This window comes from Lycium barbarum, chromosome 6 (assembly GCF_019175385.1).
Source record: "Lycium barbarum isolate Lr01 chromosome 6, ASM1917538v2, whole genome shotgun sequence".
Classification (NCBI taxonomy): Eukaryota; Viridiplantae; Streptophyta; class Magnoliopsida; order Solanales; family Solanaceae; genus Lycium; species Lycium barbarum.
The window spans coordinates 61,021,726-61,032,569 of record NC_083342.1 but is presented as its reverse complement, the minus strand read 5'-3'; positions in this window follow the sequence as shown (position 1 = coordinate 61,032,569).

Sequence of the window (10,844 nt, the reverse complement as noted above, 5' to 3'; positions counted from 1 at the left end):
GTTTACAAAGTGAACACATTTTCTACCTGTCATGACTACTTATTCCGTCGAGGATTATGCGAAGTTATATATTAAGGAGATAGTGGGACTTCATGGTATTCAGTATCTATTATTTTAGATAGAGTTGCACAGTTCGCAGCTAACTTCTGGAGATCTTTCGAGAAATGATTGGGAACAGGGGTGAGTCTTTGCACAGCATTCCATCCCCAGATAGACGAACAGGATGAGCGTACTATTCAGATGCTTGAGGAATTGTTACCGGCATTGTGATAGATTTCAGAGGTAGCTGGGATGATCATTTGCTGCTTATTGAGTTTGTGTATAATAATAACTACCATTCCATTGTTCAGATGGTCCCTTACGAAGCCTTATATGGACTAAATACAGATCACCTATAGGACCAGATTTGATCCCCCAGGCAGTTGATAAGGTTAAGCTTATCTAGGAAAGGCTATTGGTTGCTCAGAGTCTCCATAAGTCTTATGCAGATAACCAACAGCGAGATTTAGAATTTCAGGTAGATGATTGGGTATTCCTAAAGGTATCGCCAGTGAAGGGCATTATGAGATTCAGTAAGAAGGGAAAGATTTGCCCTAGATATATTGGACCTTACAGGATTATGCGAAGAGTAGGATAGGTGGCCTATGAGTTAGATCTCCCTTCAGACTTTGAGTCTGTACATCCGATCTTCCATGTGTCTATGTTTCGTAAGTGTATTAGAGATCCTTCTAGAGTCGTACCTGTTGATGATGCTCAAGCTACAGAGCAGCTATCATATGACAAAGTCCCTATTGCCATCTTATATTGACAGGCCTGTAGGTTGAGGACCAAGGACGTGGCATCAGTAAAGGGACTTTGGAGAAACAAGAATGTTGAGAAGATGACTTGGGAAGCTCAGATATGAAGTATAGATAGCCTTATTTGTTTCCGGTTCTAGAGCAGATTCATACTATGACATCATCGTCTTCAGGCATGTATTATTTATCAGCTACTCTTGTTGGTCGTGTGGGACCATTGTTGTTATTGAATTTTGTGGCCCTGTATGGCATTGTATAGTTTGGTTTTCTGTGTGGCAGGTTAGTAGTGGTAAAGTTATAGAGGAGACTCTATCAAAATTTCTGTACGACCCTGAGAGTTTAACATTCAAGGAAGAATGTTCCTTAGGGTGGAAGGATGTTACACCTTGTAGTTTCGTATGTTAAAATTCGTGATATGTTAGCTGTTCTAGTCTTGGGCTAGGATTACCTTCAAGGTTATATGACACTAGACATGTTCATGTTATGTAAGTGAAGGTTTAAGTTCATGTTTAGTAAGTATTGGAAGGATTAGAGGTTAAACGAATCGAAGAAAATGAGTTTGTCGGAAAAGCGTTTTGACGCCCCATTTGACGGTCTGGACACCATTTGACGGCCGTCAAATAGTGGCTCCTCCACCATGAAGCTGTCATAGTAAGGTCATGCTGGTTGGACCATTTGACGGACCGCAGACCGTTTGACCGCCCGTCAAAGTGGTCGTCAAATTGTGTCGACGGGATTTTACGTGAGGCTTTCTATTTCGTTTTCCCTTATTTGGATTCATTATCCTCCCATTTCAGACCCTAAGGCTCTCCAAAACCCTCTCCCCAAGTTCATATACGAATCAAGGACAAACCCAAGAGGATCAAGAGATTCAAGTGCTAGAAAGCTCACTAGGGCTAGTGGAGTTCAAGTATCTCTTTGGTGTTGAAGTTGGAGGTTTCATCCTAGTCAAGTAATTTTATCTAGATCTTGTTCTTGTGTGATTAAGGTAAGATTTCATCTCTAATACATGCTCTTGAGGTTCTTTGATTGTTATACAACTTGATTGAAGGAAGAAATTGAAAAAAAAAGTTCAAATATGGATTATTGATCATGTTGAGTTTATGGACTATTTTGGATAATGTTGTTGTTGTTGTTGTTGTTGTTGTTGTGTTTTTGAGATGATTTCCTTGTAGTTGGATAGTAGTTGATATTGTTGTCATGTTGTTATCATTTCGCTAGAAGGATATGTCGAGAAGAGGTGTATAAATATCATATACGAAGTGCATATTGGGTTGTTTGATGTGTATCTTGTAATACTTGTTGAGGTAAGTATAATGTCACGACCCAACCCCGTAGGCCGTGACTAGTGCCCGAGCTAGACACTCGTATACACCCCTGATATCCATATGATCAATCCACTATCAAACATAATATGGAACCAATAAGACCAACACATAGTCTCAGAACTGTCGCACAAATATGTATATATATTAAGCAACCTGTCTCCTAAGGAGTCACAACTATCAACAGATGACCCAGTATATAAGCCGACAAGGCTATCATAGCATGTGGGAACGTCGCAACTTTATATATATATGCAAGCCGACAAGGCTGCCACTACACACATCCCAAAACATATATATATATATATATATATATATATATATATATATATATATATATATATATATATATATATATATATATTTATATATACGCAAGCCAACGAGGCTGCCACTCCGAGTGGGAACGTCCAAAAACATAAGTCATACAGACACGACTGAACAGTAGCTATATACAACCCACACACATATGTCTACAGACCTCTAAGAGTGACAGCAGTATCATATGACGGGACAGGGCCCCGCCGTACCGCTAGATAAACACATATAAGCAACAAAAGGATCTGTACCAAAATCTAGGCTCCGGGACAAGGGAGCACTCCAAGATAGCTGAATAGATATCCTAAGCTGGCGGATCACCAAAACGAGCGTATATACCTGCGAGCATGAAACACAGCCCTCCGAAGAAAGGGGGTCAGCACGAGATATGTACTGAGTATATAAAGCATAGAATATCATAAGAAAGTTCATAACTGAAGTAGAGGTTCCAGGAGATATGTATGATAATCAAGAAGTCACTGTACCTGTGCCTTATGAAACATAATCATGCATATCATTATAATATACCGTACCCGGTCCATTATGGGACTCGGTGGATAAAATAATGTCATCATGTCAGCATACTATCATATTATCATACACAAGTATCGTACCCGGCCCTCTAGTGAGGGACTCGGTGAATAAAGTCATGTACACGCATACTGTACCCGGCCCATCATGGGACTCGGTGCCATAATCATATATCACATCACCATATCATCATATCATCATATACCGTACCCGGCCCTTTAGTAAGGGACTCGGTGAGTAATGCAGTGACACTGTGCACGATAACATACCCAGCCCGGGACTCGGTGAAAGATGTAACAACAGTAAGCACGAGCAGAGTAGTAAGTAACCATATGCACATAAATCATCTTTTGAGACTCAATAGATAAGTAGACTAATCAGCTCTCGAGTATCAGGATAATAGCCCTATTGAGTTCTCTCTAAATGTCATTAAGAACTATATTAAGGAAAGTCTCAGGGATCATAGACATGTATCAAATCAATACGAGACAGCTTATGAAAGTTAAGGACATTATTCGTTATAGAATCCTTTACGAATAGGAACTTTTATACATCATTTACTAGCCAATCATATAAAAGACTCGAGGGCAATAGCTCGACTATCCTGAGATCTCTAACATCAAGAAGTGATAAGAATCATAAATCATGCTCGGAACTTGTGAATAGAATTACCCCAAAGCTCATATCATTCATCACTTACGTCTAGGACATGCCAAAAGAAAGAAGGGACAACTTTACATACCTGTCAGCGACTAATCGTGAATCCTTTTCACCTCGTCGCTCTTTTAGCCTATTTATATAAAAGTAACGTTATCGTTAGTAACTACATTTTCTAGTTCACAAATCTATAACCCATTCTTCTATAGGACATACATTTTAGTTTATATATTCTCATTTAGGTTTTTTATTATCTAAAAATTTAGCGAAAATTCGGCAGCACTTCCCCTATATGTTCACCTATCCCAAATTTGCAATTGCTCCCCTGTTGACACAGAAATACCAACAACAATATATGGATACAACTATATTTCCAATTCCTTCAATTCAATAAGAACAACAACATGTTCACAACCAACACTACTTTAATTTCACTATCTCATTTCTTCATTCCTTTGCCATATCGTTCATGATAACAACAACCATATTGTTACTTAAAAATCAACTCACCACCTTTAAATCAAAATAGCCTCATTGCACGGCTCAATTCATACTCCAACATCTACATATGTAATGTTTTATCCAACACATATCTATCAAGTTTTACAAGTCTAAATTATGTTCAAACCATGTAGAAAAAGATTAAATGTTACCTTAGAGGCAAGCCTTATTTATCAACGTGTATCACTTCCAAGAACAGCCATGGCCGTGAGTTGCCATGGCTGCCACGACCTTCATCTTTCTCCTCCACTTGATCTTGAAACCTTTATAATTCATCGTGTAGAAGGGCGGAAAAGGGGCTGGCCGTGGGTTCATCATGGGCTGCCATGGCTGGCCGTGAGTTCCTCACGCCTATGCCATAGCCATAGCCGACCCTCTTTCTCTCTCTAAGTTAGCTCATTCATTCTTTTTAATTCAAGTGAATTGAAATGAAAATGTGATGAAAGGGTGACTTATGATTCATTAAGGCCTTTTATAGGCAGCCTCTTTATGGGACACGTGTCCCTCTCAACTTTCCTCCAATCAAAGTCTGCCACGTGTGGTGGGGTCCATTTTCAATAATTAAATTACTTAATCACTAATCCTTACTTAATAATATAATCGCAATTTATTAATTCCTAATCTTCAATAATAATTTTACGCTAAATAAAATTTATAAACAATTTATGTTCTAATTTAAAATTGAGATTTAAAGGTTTCTATCTCGTGTCCAAAAATGATTCTGCCTTTAATTTGAGTCGCCTTGCTTGCGAATAATTTGACGTATAAATATATAGGGTATAACATCTTTCCCCCTTTAGAACATTCGTCCTCGAATGTTAAACTGGTCCTGAACTCCCAGTACTGTCTCAAGCGTCCTCTTATTTAATTGTGCCCTTCACATACCTTTTCCGTTTGTCGACTCGCTTTAGTTCGTTATAACGCATTCCAAGTCTTTACATAGTCATTCCTATAGTATCTCCTCCTTCTTTGGCTTCTCGAGGTGATTATTCCACGCCGTTGTCTTTGCTCTTCTCTTTGTTTCACAGTTGGTTATCAGCTGCATTTCGAGCTGCTCTACTGAAGTGTTACTGTCATCGATTGGTTCAGACTTGTACTCATGGTGCATGTAGTCATGATTCAACTCTTTCCTTTTCTATTATTATTCCTTCAAGATGACGTATCGTTCACTTCACTTTACCTCCTTTTCTTTAATGAGATCTTGTAATGCGCAGACATCCCCCATCGATTCATTAACCTTCAATATCCCTGAAGTATTGCATGCCTCTGGAAATTTGTAGACCCTTCGTAGGTTTTACGAGTAAAACGAAATTTCCCAGAGGATAACACTTTTGTACTCCAATATCCTTGCTTCACTCCGCTGTGACAGTCCATATTCTGGAATCCTCAGCATCATGTGTCACTTCCTGACTTTCTTTTGAAGGTCTTTAACTATCACTTGTTTTTACTCCTCGATCTCTATCTTTAGGGTTGGCTATCAATTAGCGCTAGGGTTCCCTCATAATACAACTTTACTGCCATCCAGTAATCAGTAACCCGCTTGTTCTAATTGTCTCGGTTAAATCATTTCGTATTTTCCTTTACCCTAACTGGCAATACTTTAGATATATTATCTCGTGTCATTTCTCTATATTTGACTCAAACTCTTCTATTGCCCCTTTACTCAAATTTGCTCTTAGTCCTTCTATCACGCATCCTATTGCAATCTTTTATAAGATCATGCGTAGGTGCTCAAATCAGCCCAGTAAATACCTTAGCGTTGCCTTGCTAGTCTTTATGCAGACCCTATATTCTTCTCTTATATCTTTCAACTGATATCAAGGCTCAATTATGGCTTTTGCTCTCAGTACTAATTGTATCTCCATAGTTTTGCCTCAAACCATCTTATGCCTTTCTTCGATGTATCCGAAATATCGCAACCACATTGTTGTTACTGAATTCTTACTCTTCTTATCAAATACTCACTTGGCCTCGTTCTTAGTATACAAGTATTCGTAGGTTGCAAAACTATTCCTGTACAATTTGTACAAAATGCATCCAATCTTAGTCATAGTTTTCCCTTCTCCTGGCTTATTCTGCTCTACATATCTTATTGTGCTAAAATTCACTTGCTGTCTATTTCGCCATACTCTTTCCCCTTCCTCTATTCACCATTTGGTTTTCTCATAACCTACTATAGGAGATATTTCCTCTTCTTTTTCCTTTGCTACTTATGTGTCGCAATATTCTTAGCCAATCACTCCATTGTCAACATCTTAACCTCTAATCCAGTATAGCCCTGCTATTCTTTATAATATCCTTTTGAGTTACTCGTTGCCATTTTCTTGTCGTATTCTTCTTTTTTATAAGCCTCCACCTTCTGATGTCATATTTTCCAAGGTCTTTACCAATAATCCTCAGCACTGTCTCAAATACCGTCTTGGCTTCTATCTGTTTATTGCTGGCCTTCAAATCTCACTAATTTGGTTCAGCAAGGGATCCCACTTATAGTTTAGGAATTCGCAGTAAACATGTTGCAGTATTAGTTGATTTCATCTTACAATTGCATTCCTCTCATCCACTTCCCCCCTTTAGGGTGTACCCACATCACTATCTATTTATATTCAACTCTATGTCCCTATTTCAAATTTTCAAATTCCTATGATTCTTTTTCCAATACATTTGGTATACTGCACCACATCCATGTCTTTTCTTTATCATCTATAACTTAGATTACCGATGTAAGAAACCTTAACACAATTACGAGGCGATGAGAACTTTCGATGTATAGTACAAAATCTCGTCTGATGGTTGGTACTCGAGCAATATAATTAATGTAGCCTAATTTTTCCGAAGCCACATTCCGTCCATCCCAATCAGTGGTTAGCTAGTGCTTATAGTCGTTTCAAATTCTCCATTCGGTACCACTTATATTCTAATGATAAGTGTCCCAAGCTTTCTCATAACACTGTTTTTATCCCAACGGATATCATCTATTTCTTCTAATAAATTCACAATACCTCAGTTGTTTCGTAAATCCGCAATCCTTGTCCTTTAAGGATTTCACTATTTCTGAGGTGAAGTCACCCACACGTAGTACTCCTTTATGCCTCATGCTCTTTCACCCTTATCGTGTACCCAAACGCTAACTTCTAACTTACTCAAAATCATATCAAATTCGTTTTAATAGTGATCTTGTCTCATCACTTTTCCGTCGTACTACACCTTAAGTTTGTAGCTATACATTTCCCTTTTATCCTATAATCATACTCAATTAATTACGTCTGTCTTGAGTGTTTCCTTTAATATTCCTTTCGTTTCTCCAGTCTTTGTCCATCTTTTATTCTGTGCACGAGGAATCTCATGCTACTTCTGTATCCTTCGAAAAACACTACTTCTACATAACCTCTTCCTCATTTTCAAAGTATATTTTGTTCTTCTCTATTTATTCGTATTATACCAGTCATTTCTGTCATTCCTTTTGGTCTGGTTGCTCATCTTCCTTTAGGTTGGTATTTCACAATTATGTCACTCGTATTACTCGTTATCCAAGCTATACACGTCATAACGCATCGCTACACTGCAATCCCATTCGTTTTCTTCTTATCTTCCTCCTTCTATTAACTCCTTCTCTTCCTGTGCTCGTTTTACTTTCGTTGCCATTTGATCTCTATCCTGAGGTTTCCCTATAGGACTTTGTAGGTCTTTCATATTCGTTCTACATTTGCCTTTCCGTTTCACACCAATCACATCGTATTCTTTAGTTACTTCCTTGGTAGGCTTTACTTATTTCTATAGTAATCCTTATGGTATTCACATCACATCTTGTTCGTAATCCATCCTATAACGTATCACTTATTAATCTTATTCACGATGCTTACTATATTTTAATTACACTCTGTGGGCTAGGCGTACTTTAACCCTTCACCCCTTTTGATCAATCTTATCCTTTAATATCTCACAAGTTGTCTTATCAATACCTTCATAACTTGTCATAACTCTTCCTCCTCCGTACCTTTATCTCAATCATACTACTACTCCTTTTAATTGTAAACTCTTCGTGACTTATTCCAGCTTATCAGCTCAGTCGATACCTCAATATAACCTTCTCTGACCATCTTCTTTAGCTTGAGGTATGAAATAAACTTACCCCTCAGCGATGTTGTATTTCCTATCCACTCTATAATTGGCTCTCCTGGAAACTGAAATCGGACTATCTTGCCTCTACAATCAACGTTAGTATAACAAGAAGCTAACCAATCCATACCCATAATAACATCAAATTCAGTCATATCTAGCTCTATCAGATCTTCCTTGGTGCAACGACTGTATATGATAACCGAACGATCTCTATATACCTGCCTTGTTATAACAGAATCTCCTACTTCTCAGTTCACTCGATACTTCAATAAAATGTCTTGTTGAAATTTGCCACCTTTTTCTAAATCACCCCTTAGTATCACAAGCCCTTCCGAATTGTCCTAGCATTTCAGCAACAACATATGTAATACCTAACCCTAGACAACCCACAAGTTTAAGTTTTCCTTCCACAGATTCCATCTCCAATTAGTTTATTAATGAACTAATAAAAGGTTACTATGAAGCATTCTCCAACCACCAGCAGAAGAAGACTAGAATCCGACAAGCACCACAAAACTTCTTAGTGCTTGATTCACATAGTTTACCTCCATATTTGTTCTTAGGTCGTGAGCGAATCATTTAGCTCACAAACTACTTGTTGTATGCCTTGTACTCTTCCAATGAAGTGAAACTTAATCGCTAGACGTTTTTTCCCTACAACATGAGCCTTTTTCTAAGGCAAAATGTGGTTGGAACGTATTCCGGTCCGTTCAAATGAACTGTGAATTCGCTGCTCATATACGCTTCTTCAAAACAAGGTCTTCCAAATAAGAATGATGCCTCTTATTGTTATATCCCGCATTTTGTACATGCGGATAATTCAAGACGATTGCGGGAAGTTAAGAGCAAGGTTATATTTTTGATCTTGTTAAGCACACAAGTTGGTTGTAAGAGTTATATATGCCGAAATAGTGAGGAAGGCTAAGGGAAAAATTTGAAATTTGGTAAATGGTTTCATGAATTACAAAAAAAAAACAAATTGCCACAAGTAAGTGGGCTTGGAAAATTAAAAAAAAAAAAAGAGGCCCAAGTGTGTGTGTGTGTGGCCGGCGATGCTCCATGGCCCAAGGCCCATGTGGAGTTAAATTGATCAAGTAATAAATAGACAAAAGGGCCTTTTATTCATCATAAATTCAAGAACATTCAAGAAAACCAAAAACTTGGAGAACAAAGAGGCCTATTCGGCCCTGTCCATGGAAAATCAAGCTCTTCAATCTTGATCCAAAAAAAATTATTTTCTTGTGGTATTCCGACTAATTCAAGGGTCCTCTACAACGTGGTGTAATTGTTTCGGAAGATAGGTCGCTCGTTTTATCGATTCCGCATCTTGGTCAAGTGAAGAAGTTGAAAAGGAAAGGTAAGATTTAATCCCTTTTTATATGTTATGAAGGGTTCATTTACATTGTAGCATGTAGGAATGGATAGAATTCATGAAAAATATGGGGTTTTCATGACATGGCCGTGTGTAGGTAGGTATGGTGTAGGCAAGATGAATTCATTTTATGTAGTATTCTAGTTGTGGTTATTGTGGACTCTACATTGGAAATGAAAGTTTGATGAGTTTAGTTGAAGTTGTGGGAGTTGGAAGGTGGCCGAATATATATGTGTGTGTGTGAGATATGAATTAAGTTTTATGTGATAATCTAGTTGTTGTTGACATGTATTCTATGATGCAAATGAGAATATGATGATTCTAGTGAAGTTGTAATTGTGGTTAAGTTGTTGTAGGAAGTTTGTGATTTTATTGTAGATTTATGTAATTATGGAAATGAAATTGTTAGGGTGCAAATTGTGATTGTTGTAAATGAAATTGGAAGATAAAAATGTATTGTGAATGTTTACGTCGAAGATTGGAGGTTTTGGGTGGATTATGGTTTTGATGGAACTTTTGTATATTTTGTAGAATAATGTGAAATGCTTTCGAATTGTATTTGAATGGTTTTGAATTAGTAAATGAATATGAAAACGTTGACATTAGTTTGAAAGTGTGAAGTTGGAGTAGAAGTTGTTGCATTATGTAGAAAGGAAGACTATTTATGTTAGAATGTGTTTTGTAGTGATTGTTGATGTTGTTGGTATTGATGTGCGTGTTGTTGTTGATATTTTTGGCCGAGTTGGATTCTCAGGGATGGCGTATTTACAGGGGAAATGCTGTCGAAATTTCTGTAGACAAATGTTAATTCAAGATTGAACTTCTAAAGGCTCTAATTAATGTTTGGTAAATGTGACCAATTGTAGATTTTGGAAGAGTTTGGAACTTGAATTTGGAGTAGCATAAGAAGCGGAAAAGGTATGTAAAGCTTTACCTTTCCTTCTTTGGCATGTCATAGACATTTTAGCTTACGATACGAGTCTCGGGGAAAACTCTGTTCCTAGAAATCTAAGCCTAATTTTGGTCCCTATTCATTCAATGGAATTGAATTAAATACTTTATGCTTTGATAGGAAAATAGTTTAAATGTCCGTAACTTTCACAAATGGAACCGGGTTGTCCTGCAACTTTTGTGGATAACTTCATAAGGTCTAATATTCATAATTTATGTATGCCCTCTCGACATGACCCGAGGTGGGCCAACAACTTCCGAGACTTTCTTGAA